Source organism: Tenrec ecaudatus, chromosome 1 (genome assembly GCF_050624435.1).
Source record: "Tenrec ecaudatus isolate mTenEca1 chromosome 1, mTenEca1.hap1, whole genome shotgun sequence".
NCBI lineage: Eukaryota > Metazoa > Chordata > Mammalia > Afrosoricida > Tenrecidae > Tenrec > Tenrec ecaudatus.
In genome coordinates, this window is record NC_134530.1 from 240093312 (window position 1) to 240111138 (window position 17827).

Below are 17827 nucleotides of genomic sequence, written 5' to 3' on the forward strand. Positions count from 1 at the left end.
TTGTGGTAGTGTGTAACCTCATGGTGCGGGAGGCGTGGCATAGTGTAGTGTGGAACAGTATGTTAGGTTTCAGCTTGGCGTGATGTGGCTTAGTTTGGTGTGATGTGTTATGGAATGATGTATTGGTGGTGTGACGTGGTCTAGCATGGCACTGTTCTCCTGGCTGAGGAGTTAGGCTATGATGTGCTTCTAAGTGGAAAGCAAAGAAGCTCTAGCTTACAAGCCTGCTACATCTTATCGCCCTGCGCTATCACACAAGAACTACTTTAATCATCCACTCGTACACACACGCACAAAGACACAAACTTATGTGTTGTCAGGTGCTGTCAAGTCAGTTCCCACTCACAAGAAACCTCTTCTCTATAACAGAATGAAACTGCCTGGTCCTGTCCATCCTCTCACTTGTTCTTGTCATTGAGCCCATTGATGCAGCCACTGGGTCAATCCATTTCATTGAAGGGCTTTCTCCTGTTCATTTCTCCTCTGTTTACCAATCCTGATGTCCTTCTGCAGGGACTTGACTCTCCCAACAACATGTCCAAAGTGCTCCTGAGACAAAGTCTCACCATCCTTGCTTCTAAGAAACATCCTAATTATCCTTGATCCAAGACAAATTTTGTTCTTTTGGCAATGCACGGTACTTAGTTCAAATGCATAATTTTTGCTTCTGTCTTCCTTATTCAATGTCCAACTTCCACATCCATCTGAAGGGATTAAAAATACCATGACTTTGATTAGGTGCACTTCAGTCCTCCAAGTGAGTTTGGTTTGGTTTGGAGAGATTTAGTGGCTGGTGCTCACATTTTCCTTGTATGCAGATAGGCATTATCCTATCATTGATACCATTCTATTTGGTGTGCCCTTTCTGACTAAAAATGAAATCAAATTCCTTTTGATTGTGTCATTCCCAGCATAGTAAACCACATAACTTTTTCTGATCTCAAATGGCCAATACTAGTTCATTTCAGATCACTAGTGCCTAGATCTCTATGTAGTCCATTATATATTTGATCTTTATATGTTTAATTTTATATTTAATTTCCTGGATTCATACTTATTACATTCCAAATGCCAATTCGTAATTGGCATTTACAACTGTGTTTTCTCATTTTTAGTCTTGTCCCATCAGCCAATGAATGACCTGAAGACTTTACCCAGCAGGCTTTATTCCAGCCACTCATGTTGGTCAACTCCACTTTGAGAAGGCAGCTCTTCCTCAGTCTTATTTTAAGTGGTTTCCAATATGAAGGTACTATCTCTGGCCATTTTCTGCTTCCATTCAGTAGGTTTTCGCTAAATTACAATGTTTTGATGCTATCTATCCACATGTTTTCAGTGGCTAATTCCTCTTTAGTGAACAGCCTGTGCCTTCTGCTTGTTCTGTTCTTAGTCTGGAAGCTCTTCTGAAACATGCTCACTCTGGGTGACCCTGCTGATATTTTGAAATAGCAGTGACATCGCTTCGAGCATCACAGCAACACACAAAGCACCACAGTGCAACAAATTGACAAATGTTGGACACATTTACAGAGCAAATAACAAATTCAAGGCAGTGAAAGTCTGGTTGGAGAATTGCAAGCTTAGAGACACAGGTACTTAAAATTTTATGGAGTGTGTATACCCCAACCTGCCCCCACAGAATGACCCAAGTACTGTTGAGAAGCACATTGCCCAGACAAGGCCTATTGGAAATGACCTGGACTAAGCCAAACCAACAGAGGGCCATTCTCTTATTTGTTCAGACCTACTACTAAAGCCATCTATGGCCATATGGAATCGTGTTTTGAAAGAAAAAAAATTGGACATAAACTAAGAGTTTTGTTTCTTTGGGTTTAAAAACCTTTCATCACATTTTCCTTTTAGCATGAAAATATAACACTAACTACTTTACCAGGAGAAGCAAGCGTTTGAAAAATAATTCCACCCCCTGCCAGTGCCTGCTACTGAGATCAGTGTCAGTTCCAATTTGTCCCTGATGCTTACTTCAAATATTATTTTTAATATTTTAATGTTCCCTCACTGTGACTCCTCTCATTGGGCGAATTGTAAGGAATCACATCTTCTGCACAAATAACCAATAAGTAAATAAAATAACTTTGTGTTCAGAAGCTGTGCCTTTCAGGCTCCTTTTTTCTCCGGACTTCCTAGTAGCTTCCTTGGGATGAGCCTTTCACCATAGCAAAAGCCCGGTGGAAGGCCACTGGCTGCTGTGTGGCTGGGCTCTCCAGGGTTGGGGAGGAAACCACGCTTCAGGGCTCCATCATGGAATAGCACACATTGAGTGCATTCCTTTTCAAAACATACATCAAATAAGTTGTGGTGCTTTAATTCTTTTTGTGGGGTGGGGCCACTGTTATGACTGATCTAGCCTGATCTTTTATGTAACTTTTCTCACTAACTACCATATATTTTCCACACCTCTCTTTTACTAAAATCTACTTGCAAAAAATATACAAAATAAAAATACAAACAATACTGTAAGACATTCCTTCCCTCGTCTTGCATTCTATGCATTCTATGGGCATTTCAACAGTTTCCTTCTTGATGGGAAATATGTTCCTCCTAGCACAGTAGGGACTCCTTAGAATTGAACTGTGGTTTGAGAATGAGGATGATCTATTTCCTCAGAAAATACCTTGCAGACTAGAACTCTCAAATAACAATAGTCTCATAATAATAGTCAAGGCCGGAGGACCTCAGAATGCCATTCTTTAGGCCTGTTTCTGTGTCCTCAAGAAAGTTACTTACCTCCTCTACATTATTTTACTCACCTACCACATGGTCTTAATAGCCCCTCTCTTGACAGCGATACTAACCATATATACTCAAGTATAAGCTAACACCGAGGCACCAAATTTTACCCAAAAAATGCATTAAAATGTGCTGAACAACTCTGCTTATGCACAATTGCATACAGTAAGTGTTTTTAGAATGTTTAGCGTCGTGCCTGGCAGGCTGCAAGCAACACTAATTTGCATGGAGTCCACTCTGACTCTTGGCGATCACCTAGAACAGAATCAAATAGTGTTCTACTGTGTTTTCAGTGGTTGATTTTAAGAAAAAGAGCACCAGGCCTGTCTCCCAAGGAATATCTAGAAAAAACTCAACTTTTTGAGTTGACCATTTATACGGGGACTCTGGCAGATGGTAAAGGTGCATTAATTTGAACTGTCATTACGTTATGATATTGAATTTACACACTGGTACCTTTTTGCAGGATGAACCTATATGTTTTTGAAGACTTATCTGAGCTCTGAGACAATAAAGTGAGAAAGGGTCTATAGCTAAAAATGCAAGCAATCTGATAATAGTTTTGTATCATTGTTTCATTGGTATCCTTACGTACCATTGAGTGGTTTGTGATCCATAACAAACCTATTTATGTGAAACAGAATAAAACACGGCCTGGGATACTAGGGGAATGGATGTGATAACACAAATTACTCAGCTGATAGTAGGTGCGCAGTAAATGTGAAATTCCTTCCATCCCTTCTCATGTTTATAAGTAGGAATACCATATATTCTTATTATTGCTGTTAAACGCAACCAAATAATTTCCACCTCATAACTACTCAGTGCACAACAGAATAAAATACTGCTCCTTCCGGTTCCATCCTCACAAGCTTTGGCCAGAGACCCATCTTGTATCCACTGTGTCGGTCCATCTTACTGAGGGTGTTCCTCTCTCTCACTGCCTTTCTATTTAACAAGCATTATGTCCTTCTCCAGGGACTGGTGTCTCCCGATAGGACACTCCAAGGACATGTGACACATTCGTACCACCCTCACTTCCAAAGGACATTCTGAATATACTTCTTCCAAAACTTCTTTTTTCTTCTGACAGCCCATGATGGCATCAACATGCTCTGCCAGCACTAGAATCAAATGCATTGATTCTTCTTAGATCTTCCTTTTTCAATATCTAACTTTTCTATGCATCTGAGGCAATTGAAACTACCATAGCATGGATCTGGCATATTTTAGTTCTCAAAGTGGCATCCTTGCTTATCAGCACTTTAAAGAGTTCTGGTGCAGAGAATTCACCCAATGAGATGCCTTGTTTCAGCTCTTTAATCCTATTTCCATGAGCATTGGTTGTGGACCCAAGCCAGATAGATCCTTCTTAACTCCCCTCTTTGGATCCCTTCATCATGATGCTATCTATAGGTCAATTGTGAGACTTTGGGTTTTCTTTTCATGAAGTTGCAATTCATATGAAAGGTTTGCGTTTTGATCTTCATCAGCAAATGCTTCACGTAATCCATGCTTTCAACAAGTAAATTTGGATATCACATGAAGATCAAAGTTTGTTCCTCTAATTCTGATACCAAATTGCTTTTCATATCCCCTCAGTTTCTCATACCATCTGCTTCTCAGATAGAATAATTACTCAGATAGAATAATTCTGGTCAAATGATACAACTCTGATGCACCCGGTTCCTAATTTTAACCCCACAATAGCCCCTCATTCTGCTTGGAAAACTGCCTCTTGATCCATGTACAGTGTCCTCATGAGCACAATGAAGTATGCGGGAATTCATACTCTTTCCAATACTAGCCTTAATTTATTGTGACCCCATCAGCCAAATGCCTTTGAAAGTCAATAAAAACATAAGTAAACATCTTTCTCATAGACTCTGTTTCAATAAAGATCAATATGAGATCAGTACTTATATCTCTGGTTCCATGTATTTTTCTGAATCCAGCTTGAATTTCTGTCAGATTGCAGTCTGTCTACTGCAGCGGTTCTAAACCTGTGGGTCACAAACCCTTTGGGGGGGGTCAAACGACCCTTTCACAGGGGTTGCCCGATTCATAACAGTATCTAAATTATGAAGTAGCAATGAAAATAATTTTATGGTTGGGGGAATGGGTCACCACAACATGAGGAACTGTATTAAAGGGCCATGGCATTAGGAAGATTGAGAACCATTGGTTCTACTGCTTTAACTGTTGTTGAATGGTCAACATCAAAAATTTACTTCCATATTATAAATATGATATAGTTCTATAGTTTCCATATTATGTTGAGTTACTTTTATTTGGAATGGAGACAAATAGGAATCTTTTCTGGTCTTTTGGCCAGGTACCTATATCCCGATTTCCCGGCTTGGAAAAATGAGTGCTATCAGTGTTTCATCAATTTGCTGAAATATTTCAATTGATGTTTCATCAATAACTGGAGACTTGCTTTTTGCAATTTTCATCAATGTAGCTTAGATTTCTTCCTCAATACAATTAGTTTTCGATCATTTGCTACGGTTCTTTTCAGTACAGTATCTTTGTATTTTCCTATTGTCCTTCTTGGTACAGCATCTCTGTATATTCCTTCCATTTTCTTTTAATGTTTCCTGCATCAGTCAATAGTTTGCCCATAGAACCCTTTAATATTGGTACTTGAGGCTCAATTATTTTCCTTTGTTCTTTCTTAAGATATGTAAAACACATTCTTCCTTTTCATTTTCTAACTCTAGGTATTTGCACATTTCATTATAATACTTCACTTTGTCTTCTCAAGCTGCCCTTAGAAATTTTCTGTTGAGTTTTTTAGTTAATTTGTTCCTTTTTATTTAGCTACTCTACATTAAGGAAAGAGAAATTTAAGAGTCTCTTCTGTCACCTACTTTGATAATTTCTTTCTTTTGTTTCTTTCTAATATCTTTTTACTTTCTTTTTGTTCTGTGGTCCTGATTTCAGACCATAGCTTGGCAGATCTTCTGTCATTCATGTTCAATGATTCAAGCTACTCAAGATGTTTTTGAAATTCAGGTGGAACATATTAAAGGTTCTATTTTGTTTCTGAGGGAATTGTTTTAATATTCTTTAAAATAAACCCCAATTACTGGGTGGAGGGCTTTAAACATATTGATTTTTTGCTATATTTTTGTTGAGTGTACATAATAAACCAGAGTATCACCTGAAAGTGGCCTTCACTACAATTAATTGATCAGTAACGGTGATGTACAGACCAATCTGGCAATGTGATTTTCAAATTGAAAGCAAATGAAGGACTTACAAAGTCATCAGTGTGAGAACTGAATAAAACAATACATGACAGATGTTTACAATATGGCTTGGCATATGTTTTCTGACACATGAAATAGAATAAAAGCTGCATTATTTCAAGAGTCTGTCTTCTCTTTGTACGAAGGCTTTATGTGCCTCAAATATTGCTAAATCATTGCTAAAGCAACCAGCTATGTGTGGGATCTTGTCCCTGGAAAGAAAAGAGCAAAATATATGGTGATTTACTTTTTTCCTAGGCCTGCCATACTATGAAATTGGTGGCTTAAAAATATTTACTCACAATTATGGTGCATGGAAGCCTGAATTCTAGGTGTCTCCCAAGTTAATTTATTCTGAGACCTTTGATAGAACAATTTCATACCTCTTCTAGTTTCTGGTGGCTATCTGAGAGCAAATCTTAGCAATAATTTGCTGATTATAGATATCCCTACCTTCATTGTCATATGGTATTTCCTCCTTGCTTTGACTCTTTCTCCATGCCTGTTTTCTCCTTCTATAAAATACTGCACAAAGGGCCTCAACCTACTTGCCTGTACTCTGCTTGATGATCATTTGCCTTGATTATGCAAAGGCATTCAACTATGTGTATCACAACCAGCTATGGATAACATTGAGAGGAACGGGTGTTTGAGAACATTTGTCATGCAGAGCCTGTGTATGCATGAAGAGGCAGTTGTTCAAGCAGAACATGTAAATACTTCCTGGTTAAAATCAGGAAATGTGTGTCATAGCTGTATCCCCTCATCATACCTATTAAATCTATGAGCAAATCTATTATTCAATCTATTATGAGCAAATACTTAGAGGGGTTGGGGTATATGAAGAAGACCATGACTTCAGAATTGGATGAAGATTTATTAACAACTTTCAATATGCAGATGAGACACCACCTTTCTTGCTGAAATTGAGAAATACTTGAGGTGCATACTGGTGAAGATCAAGGATTTCAGACTACACTATGGATTATAAACTCAATGTAAAGAAAGTCAACACCCTCAAAACTGTATCAATAGGTAACATCATGTAAATGGAGAAAAGATTGAAGCTCAAGGACTTTATCTTGTGTGGATCCATAACTTGTAACAGAGGATATCATTGCTGATGGATCTTGACTAAAAGCAGGGAATATTGGAAAGATGGTGACTTGTATTTTATTGACTATGCCAAGGTATTAAACAGTGTGGATAATAATAAACTCTGGATAACCTTGAGAAGAATGAACATTCCAGAACACTTTATAGGGCTCATGTGGAACTTGTTCATGGATCAAGAGGCAGTTGTTTGAACAGAATAATGGAATAAAGTGATATCGTGATTGTCCAACTCAATTCATCTTCAAACACTAAAATGTTCAAGGACTGCACATATTTTCCCCATAAGAAGTAATGGAAAACCAGATAATTGGTTGTGAAGTCCCAAAATTATACTTATAAATTTATTTTTCCAGGATTTTAAATCACTATGGAAGTTTTTAGCCTCTCGCTTATCATTGTCTCAAATCCATTGGCTACCAGCATTGAATTGTTTCTGACTTATCCAAGTTAGCAAATCTGCTGCACAAGACCTATTTAGAGTGTTGAAAGGCAGGTAGTTTACTTTGAGGACTAAGGTGTGCCTGACCCAAGCCATGGTGTTTTGCATTGCCTCATATGCTTGTGGAAGTTGTATGTTTCATAAGAATCATCAAAGAACAATTGATGCATGTGAATTGTGGTGCTGGAGAAAAATATTGAAAGTACTACGGATTGCTAAAATGACAAATTGATATGTCTTGGAAAAAGTAAACAGAGTGCTTCTTGGAGGCAGAGATGGCAAAACTTGGTTTTACATCATTTGGACATGTTGTTAGCAAAGATCAGTCCCTGGAGATGGTCATCATGATTTTCAAAGTAGAGGGGCAATGAAGAAAGGAAGTCGTTCAATAAGATGGATTGACATAGCAAGGGTCTCAAGCATAGCAACAATTTTGAAGATGGCCCAGAACTGGGTTTCATTTTCTTGTGCATGGAGTCACTATGGGTCAGAACCAACTCAGCAGCACCTAAGCAGAGCCACAACAAATAAATGTCTCTAAAAAACACAGAAGGGAAAGACATGTGGGGATAAAAATTGGTGTAATAGCTTTTTGGTAATATAGGTTGGTAGTAAGAGACATTGAGTGGAAGTGGAGAGCAAATCACAAATAAGGGAGAGGGAGAATGGACTAGAATTGATTGTGGTGATGTACATAAACATGAGTCCCCCAAAGAGCACCCAGTGCTCTTTGACTCTGGAAGATGGTGCCAGGCTCCTCTAAAACAAAATATAAAAAGCAACCAGCCCCCACAGCCTCGATGAAAGATCAGGAGAAATGGAGGACAATGCCAGAAGAAGAAAGAAGCAGACAATGACCTGTCACAGAAAGAAATTTTCAGAATGCTGCTTGGAGGCATACAGGATATGAGGGAAGCAATACAGAAAAAGGATAAAATGACAGAAGTGATAAAGGCAACGTAGCAGAGGGAAATATAAGACCTAAGGGATGAATTAAAAAAAATCCAGTAGCAAATTAACAGATGTTGCCAACAGGCTTGAGGAGGTTGATAATCACACCAGTGACCTAGAAAATAACCAAGCAGACCTCAGCAAACAGGAAAAGCAGTCAAATAAGACAATTAGAAAAGTTGAAGATAATCTGACAGCCATGCCTGGTGCTCTGAAGAGAAACGATATTAGAATAATTGGACTACCAGAACAAGACACACCAAAAAAAGTCAATAGCAAAAATAGCAAGGGAATTCTTAGAGGAAAACTCCCCCAGTTTAATAAATGAAAACCAGGCAACCATTCAGGAGGTCAAAGGAACACTCCCCAGACTCAATCCCAAGAAGAAGTCATCAAACCATAATAGTTAAATTATCCAACTATAAGGAAAAGGAGAAAATCATAAGAGCAGCTAGGGTAAAACAAATAGTCACTTATAAAGGTACCCAAATAAGAATATGTTCAGCCCTATCAGCGGACACAATGAAGAAGAGAAGGCAGTCAAGTAATATATTTCAAAAATTGAAGGAAAATAATGCAAACTCAAGACTACTATACCTGGGCAATTATCTATTAAGATAGATGGAGATGTAAGAGTCTTCCCAGATAAGGAAAAACTGAAAGAATATATAGATACCCAGCCATACAAAAGATCTTTGCCAACCCAGTATGGACAGAAGATCAACACTCACTGAGTGCAAATAAGCGACCACAACTTTGCACAACTCCACCCAGAAGGTGACAAAGAGCAAACAGCCCCTAACATAGCATTAGCTCAAAAGTAAAAATAAGGCAAGAATGAACCACACACATACAACACACACTGATAAGATAGGTAGGCTGAAAATAACCAACACAAAAGGCACAAGATGACATCACGGAGTCTACTGATGGATGTAATAACAATGAATATCAATGGACTAAATTCAGGCATTAAAAGACAAAGGCAAATAGACTGGCTTTGAAAACAACCCACTGATCTGCTGCCTACAGGAGAAACATCTGAATCTTGCAGACATAAACAGGTTGACAATTAAAGGCTGGAGAAAAGCACAGTAAGCAAATGGCAATGCAAAAAACATGGGTACCAATCTGAATCTCTGAAAAAAATTGATCTCAAGGTACAAGCCAAAACAAGAGACAAGGAGGGGCACTATATAATGATTTAGGGAACAGTAGACCAAGAACCAGTAAGTATAATAAATATATACATGCCCAATGAGAGACCCATGAAATTCGTAAACACTCCGAAGGATGAAAACAAGTCACAGGCTCAACAAGGTGACTTTAATACACCACTCTCTGAAAAAGACAGATAACAGGGAAAGAAACTTAACTAGTGGGCTGCAGATCTAAGGAGCACAATTGGACGATTTGACCTGATAGATATTTTTAGAGCTTTCCAACCAAATGCAAAAAGTAATTCACATTCTTTTCAAGCTCACTTGGAACATACTCAAAGATAGACCACATGCTGGGACACAAGTTGAACACGAGTAAATTCAAGTATATAGATAATATACAGATGTCTCTCGCTCACCACTATGCCATAAGTCTGGAAATCAATCAATGGATGATGAGAAAAAGGGAAAACAATTGGAGGATGAATGATTCTCTCTTGCCAAAGGAGTTGGTATTGGCCAAAATTAGAGATGAAATCAGGAAGTTTCTATAAATCAATGAGAATTAAAATACAACATACTAAAACCTTTGGGACAGAGAAAAGGAATTTATTAGAGGAAGGCTGATAACAATACATGCACACATGAAAAAGGCAGAAATACTTTTTGTTGATATGCTAGGAAGAGTCAACAGAACAGGAGGTGAGCAAAGGACCTGAACAGAAGTTTCTCTGGGGCAGAAATCCGAATGACCAATAAATATGAGAAAATGTTCCTGATCATTAGCCATAAGAGAAATGAAAATTAAAACAACTATGAGATATCACCTAGCACCCTCAAAGATAGCCCAATTCAAAATTCAGAAAGTAACAAGTGTTGGAGGTGCTCTGAGGCTATAGAAACTTTTGTCCACTGCTGGTCGACCTCTAGGTATGTACAGACATTATGGAAATCAGTTTGATCAGACCTAAAACAAATGGAGATTAAGCTACCATACGACCCAGCAATTCCCCTACTGGGCATATGCCCAGAAGAGGCAAGAAACAAACCACAACCAGACATCTGTGCCTCAGTGCTCATCACAGCACAGTTCACAATTGCAAGGAGTTTTAAACAACCCAACTCTCAACAACAGAAGAAGGGATCAAAAAACTGTCATACGTGCATAAAATGGAGTACTACGTATCCCTAAAAAGCAGCACTGAATGCTGAAGCGCATAGCCGCATGAGAAGAACTGGAGGAAATCATGCTAAGTGAAGGAAGCCAAGCACAAAAGAAGTACAACATGAGTCCACTGAGGTAAGCTTAAAAAAGAAACAAAAAAATGGGGCTTAGGGGGAAATCTACTATACATATACATCCCTGGGGTGAGGTCCAGCAACTATGACAGGGACCAAACCCAATCCAGACACATATAGAGCAGCTGACTAAATAAGAGGGGGAAAGAAAATGAGGGAAAAAATATGGGTAGGGGAGAACTGGCACTAACCTACCCAGGGGGACGGTATTATTTATATCTATACAGGAGAGGGAGAGAGAGAACAGGTGTGGTTGTCACCTAGTCTGGTGTCAATCTAAGGAATGAGACAGTGGCCTTCAATCTGGAGATAGCCAATGAGACTTCTGTGTGGGCATAGTCTTCTCCTGAGAATTCTGGAAAATCTGGTAATTCCTTCTTGGTGGCAGGAGACATTTCTGTCTTTGTTCCACTCCCTGGGGGCCATTGCAGAAGACAAACCATATGGATATGGATGCAACCAGATCTCTGTAGCCAGAGAAGTCACAGAGAGACACCTGCCAGTGCTGAGATGTTTCCAGTGTCAGAGGACCCAAACACTTTCTACCCACTGGCCTGGGATCTTCTACATTCGGCATCATTGCTTATGTTTTGTGAGTCTGAAGAAGACCTTATAGATTGCTATAGGGCATACATACTTATGACCTTGGACTGGACTGGGTTGGGGTGCTTTCTCAATGCTCAATTGCTCTTGTATATAAACCTCTTCCTTATACACATATGTGTGTCCTTGGATTTATTTCTCTAGTTTACTCAGACTAACACAACAGTCTTCAACCCAATGCACCAAGATGAGAATACAACAAACTGGCATGTACAAAGGAACCAATAGAGAGGTCTGCAGGGCCGGTCCCAATCCCAAGTACGTGGACACTCCCACCCCCTCAAAAGAATGCACTTCAGATGACAGCACTGGGGTTACTATTTGGGAAGAGGGGCACATCACATTAGAACCTATGGGAGGAAAAAAGGGATGGAGAGGGAGGAAAGGAACCAAGCCGAGAACTGTTCCTGCTCAGAGCAGACAACGCATGGGGCAGACTGTAGGGCTGGCCCCACCATGGGACATGGCATCCCTCACTGAACCATGGCTCTGCGGGGGACAGCACTGAGACACAGTGCAGGAATAGTGCACGGTCTAGCTCCATCACACTGGGATGAGGCACTGAGGGCATGCAGCAGAGCAGCAGGGGGAGCAGAGTGATAAAATCCCAGGGGATTACCAAAAAGAGACTTTGGAGACAGAGTGTGGCACCCATCAGACTCGACTAGAAAACTCTAGTAAAGGTCAATAAACAGACTTTGAACTATTTATAAACTTTTCCATTTTTTCAGTGACTTTCTTTTTGTTTTTTGATGTTGTTATTGTTTTGTTGGTTTTGACATTCTTTGTTGTTTTATTTGTCCTTGCTTGGGTTTTGCACTTATTAACTCATCTGCATGTCTATCTAGATAAGACAGGTGGGATAAGTAATTCGGAGATGAAAGTATGGGACCAATGCTTCTGAGGGGATACAGGAGAAGGGGATTTGAGAGAAAGGAAGGTGGGGGGAGGGCAGAGAACCGACCAAGGGACAGGGAACAAGTGAACTAAAATCAATGGGAGGAAGGTCATAGGATGCCTAGTATGGCTTAATCAAGGGCAATGTAGCAGCGAGGAATTACTAAACTTGAATGAAGGCCAAACATCATGGTGGGAAAAGAAGAGAGTAAAAGGAAATAGAGGAAAGGACCAGTAGGCAAAGGACATTTATAGAGGCCTAATTACAGGCATGTACATATGTAATATATATATATATATGAAGAATAGAACTATGCACTCATATTTAAATGTTAAGAATTCGGCAAATATTCTCATATTCTCGCCGTCCTGGTTTTGTGGTAGCCAGGGAAGGCTAAACATTTGCTATATTAAGACAATGCATGTGTCCCCAGGCTGAGTTCTTTCCCTGAGCCTGGTTTTATAAATGCTGGTGATAAGTGAGGGGGGGGGGGGAGAATTAAAGTTGCAGATGGACATTGGGCCTCGACTCAAGCACTCCCTCAACACAAGAATACTTTGTTCTAACAATCCGGCATTCTGTGATGCTCACGTTCCTGATGCGATCACTGATATGATCACTGATGACAAAATGGGTGCATAGTACAGCGTCTGGGGTCTTAAAGGCTTGAAGATAAACAATAGCCATCTAGCTCAGAAGCAACAAAGTCCACATGGAGGAAGCCCACCAGCCTGTGTGATCATGAGGTGTCAGTGAGATCAGGTATCAGGCATCAAAGATCCAGAACAAAATCATACCCAATGTGAATTGGGGGTAGGTGGGAGATAGGGTGTATGTTGTAGAGACCCAATGCCCATCTGTAGACAATTGGACATCCCCTCACAGAGGGGTCACAGGGAAGAGATGAGCCAGTCAGGGTGCAGTACAGCATGATGAAACACACAACTTTCCTGTAGTTCTTCGGTGCTTCTTTCTCCCACTATCATGACCTCAGTTCTACCTTACAAATCGGATTACCAGAGCATGCACACTGGGAATCCAGGATAAATATAAATCCCTCAGTGCCAACAATGAGAGTAGAGGTACCAGGAGGATTAGGGGAGGGTGCGGGACAAAGAGGGAATAAATCACAAGGATCAACTTGTAACCACCTACCGGGGAGGCAAATAATGGAAAAGTGGGTGAGGGTCAATGGAGTACGATGTAAGGTATAAAATAATAATCTATAATTTATCAATGGTTCATGAGGGAGGGTCAGTGTGGGAGGGAGGGGATAGAAATGGGGAACTGATATCAGGGGCTCAAGTGGGAAGAGAATGGTTTGAAAATGATGATGTTGGCATATGTGAAAATGTGCTTGACACACTGGATGAATGTATTAATTGTGATAAGAGATGTAAGAGCACCCAAAAAAGTGTTTTAAAAACCCCTCTTTTTAAAATATGACTGATGTGAGAAATGTGTCTTGAAAGCACCAGATATAATTGCTTCTCTTACTCCTTGTCTACCACTCATCTGTCAAATTGTTGGGCTATGGTGGCTTTTGGGTTACTATGATGCTGAAAACTATGCCACCAGCATTCCAACTGCTCTCAGGGTCACACATTGTGGGCAGCTCAGCATAGCTTCCAGATCACAATAAAAACCAAGACTAATCTAGCAATGTACTTAAAAATGTGACTAGTGAAAACCACATGCATCTCAGTATCTGATATAGTACTGAAAGATTAACCCATGGGGTTAAAAGGCTCTCAAAATACAATTGGGGTAAATCTGTTTCCTCAAAATAGAGTTGGACTTAATGATTGATGTTCATGGATTGCAGTTTGGGGCACATTAATTTACTGATGTGATGTGACTCACATGAGAATAAATAGCTGTAAGTATCCATTAATAATCATAATGTGGATTGTACAGAGTATTACTCCAGCTAAATTGGAAGTTGTCAAAAATTAAACACATACATACATTTATCTCAGTATTTACTGAACTACAATGGATTAGTCTTGATTATTTTGAATTGGACAATCTTATGTCCCACTATATTGAAGAAGAATGGCATCATATATTTCAATATCTCTCCTGAAGTACAAAGGTATGTCAGAAGCTATTCTGAAACTTGCTAGGCAAAGAAACTTGCTGGACCATGATTAAGGAAGACCCACGAAGAATTGATGCATTTGAATCATAGTGTTCATAAAAAATATGATTTTGGATTAGCCATAAACTACCAGAAGAACAAACAAATCTATTTTGGAAGAAGTTCAAGCAGAATTCTCCTTAGAAGCAAAATAGGGATTTTTGTCTCACATGCTCTGGACATAGTATCTGGAAAGAGTAAGCCCAAATATCATGTTTGGCAATGTAAAGAGTTAGCCATTAAGAGAAAGGCACTCAACAAGATGTATTGACACAGTGGCTGCAACAATTGAGTCAAACCTAGCAATTGTTGTGAGAACACCACATGACTGTACAATGTTTCAGTCTGCTATACATAATGTTGCACTGAGTAGTGACTGGTCAGTTCACAACAACAATTAAAGTTTGTGGTACATACAAATAAGAAAAGAACATTTACTATACAATTAAAATTAGTAGTGATATTTAACGAGGAATACTTAAGATGTTTGAGCATTTACGGGAAAAATTGTGGATGAGAACATATGGCCAAAAACGATGTTTAATTAATAAGAAAAATGTAGGAGTTCAGAAAACTAGTTTCTGTAGCTCATAATAGGGAAGTATTAGAAGATACGGTTAGAAAGTTTGAAAAACTGGGTGAGACTAAATTATGGATAACTCAGGAATTTGGACCTACCCTTAGTAGATAAATTGAAACTATTAATACTTCCTGAGCAAGGGAGCTAACCGTGAAAGTTTTTGTTTAGTGCTGTTAATCAGGCAGCAGTGTGCAGGGTGATTTAGAGGGAAGAACACCATGGAAAGGCGATGACTTGAAGAATTACTGTAAATATAGGGGTGATATGAGCTTGAAGTGGGAAGTGATGCTGAAAAACAAGTGTGTGCACATGACAGGGGTTGGGCCTGGTGAGGAGGCCAGAGGAAATTTTGATTTGATCTCAAATAAGATTTTTAAAACAATTTAAAAAATATGTTACAAAATGAAAATGTAATTTATTCACAAGCGAGATCATTGTTAGAGATAAAGTATTTAAAACATAATGAGATGTGAGAAAATTATTATTTCTGTTGATATGTTTCAATCTTCATTGAGTCAGAAAATAGATTCTAGGATAAAAAATATTAATAGGCATCTGGTACAATGGTTTACTTACTATGGCTCTTCTGGTCTTAGTGTTTGTTAATTCCCACCAAACAAGTAGGTAGAACCATGCAAATTTGTGTTTACCCTCATTTCTTTATAGGTCTGCATAAGAGAAAGTGAGGAAAGATATGATAAGATTATATGATTAAGTTATTAGTGATCATTATGAGTTAACTTTGATTGTAAGAACTCTAATGTAGGGATTTATCAAGTTTGCCTTAAAATGAGCCATCTTAGAAGTTCAAAAACTAACCAACCAACCAAACAAGCAAACAAACAAACAAAAAGACAACTAGCATCAAGTCAATTCTGATTCCCATCAAGAAAGAAGAGGCAGGAATGGAGTGCCAACTTTGAGTGCTCACAATTCCTGTGCAGTGAACTTCTCCAATCCAGGAGATAGAAAACTGCGATGCCAGAGGAATGGAAGAGGAGATACAGCTGCAGAACTGAGCCAGAGCACTAGACATGGTGGTGTTTTTCCAATCCATGGGGTGAGAAAAGCTGAGTGTATTCAGGCGGGAGACTTGGTTACATAATGGGGTAGCTCCAGGAACTTAATTGGGAGCTAGTTTTTTTGACCCACAGATCTAGAACTGTGCATCTGTTGGCAGCATTGAAGGAGTTTGGCAAAATTGCCTAAGGGGGGCCGAGGCCAAGGTGCTGAGGGGCTGAAAAGCAGAGCGTTCTGTCAGTATTGTTAGTTTGAGTGAATAACTGTATCCTGTGCATTTCTGATCCTGATTTATAACTTGTCAATTTCCTAATTTTGTTAGTCTGGGTAGGCTAGAGAAATAAATCCATAAGCACTCATATGTGTATAAGAGAGAGTTTTATATAAATGGGTAATTGTAAATTAAGAAAGCATCCCAACCCAGTCCAAGCACATAAATCAATATTAGCCCATATGTCAAATACCAATCTATAAAGTTCTCTTCAAACTCTTGAAACACATGCAATCACAGACCAGTCAGTAGAAAGTCTTTGGATCCTGTGGAGTTGTAAGCATCTCAGCGCTGTGGTTTCTCCAGTTCCCAGAGCACAGCACATCAGCATAGTGCCAGGTGTCTTGTCAGTATAGCATCTCCAAGGGACTGAACCGAGAGAGAGAGAGAGAGAGAGAGAGAGAGAGAGAGAGACATGTCTCCCGTCTCCAACGAGGAAAAATACAGGAGTTCCTACAATTCTCAGGAGAAGGCCAAGCTTCAGAGCGGTCCCATTGGCTATGAACTGATTGGCAAACTAGACTCCACCCCTTCACTCTTAATCCTATCAAGTTCCAAATTGACACCACGTTATGTAACTACCACACTAACAAGCACCATAATTGTATTGTTTGTGAGTTCTGTGTCACATTACAATGAATGATCAAACCTAGCAGAGAAGCAAAGTGCACTGTGGGAGGGACTCATCAGAAATGGCAGAAGAGGATAGAAGGTAGAACATGTCTACCTTCCTGCCTCACAGGCGTCAGCCTTGGATGGATATTGAGTTTGATTCTTTGTTATCCTGTGAAGTCAAAAGAAGTGAGGAAACACCTGTACCTCTTTCTTACAGTACCCACATAAAGCTATCAATTTAGTAATTTTTAACTCGCTTTGTAGAGGAGTTATTATAGTGCAATACAGTTTGGAACGCGTGGTAAGTATGGAAGCGATATATGCTATAATTCTATGAATTATGTCCTAGGAAGTTCATGTAATGCAAACAAAGGCATAGATGCTCTAAAGAGAGCACTTAAACTTATTTGAGTTATTATTGTCATTGGTGTTGGAGTAATAGCTGCCATAGCCACGAAAAGGTCTCAGGTCATTATAAAGAATGTAAAACTCATCTGTCCTTTATTAGAAAAATGACCTTCAATCTGTAGAAGAATCTCAAGTTCAGACAAATTGATGTGGTTGAAATTAATATCTAACTTAACTAGTTCCTTTCTTCTTTTAGTGCATCACAAAACTTTGTATAAAATAGTGTTCTTCCCACTACCCCACTGCATCAGTTGGACAATTCAAGAATATCCTTCTTAGGCTTTGAGGAGATTCTCCCTCATCTATGAAGTTAGAGTTTAAA

At 39.2% G+C, this 17827-nt stretch overlaps 1 non-coding gene across 1 annotated transcript; it reads left to right on the forward strand.

Annotated features, from left to right (window-relative positions):
* Window positions 1–12819: 12819 nt before the first annotated feature.
* LOC142438371 (small nucleolar RNA SNORA72) lies at window positions 12820–12951 on the forward strand. The gene has a single exon (XR_012782756.1). It is a non-coding gene; the product is annotated as a small nucleolar RNA SNORA72 (small nucleolar RNA).
* Window positions 12952–17827: the final 4876 nt, after the last annotated feature.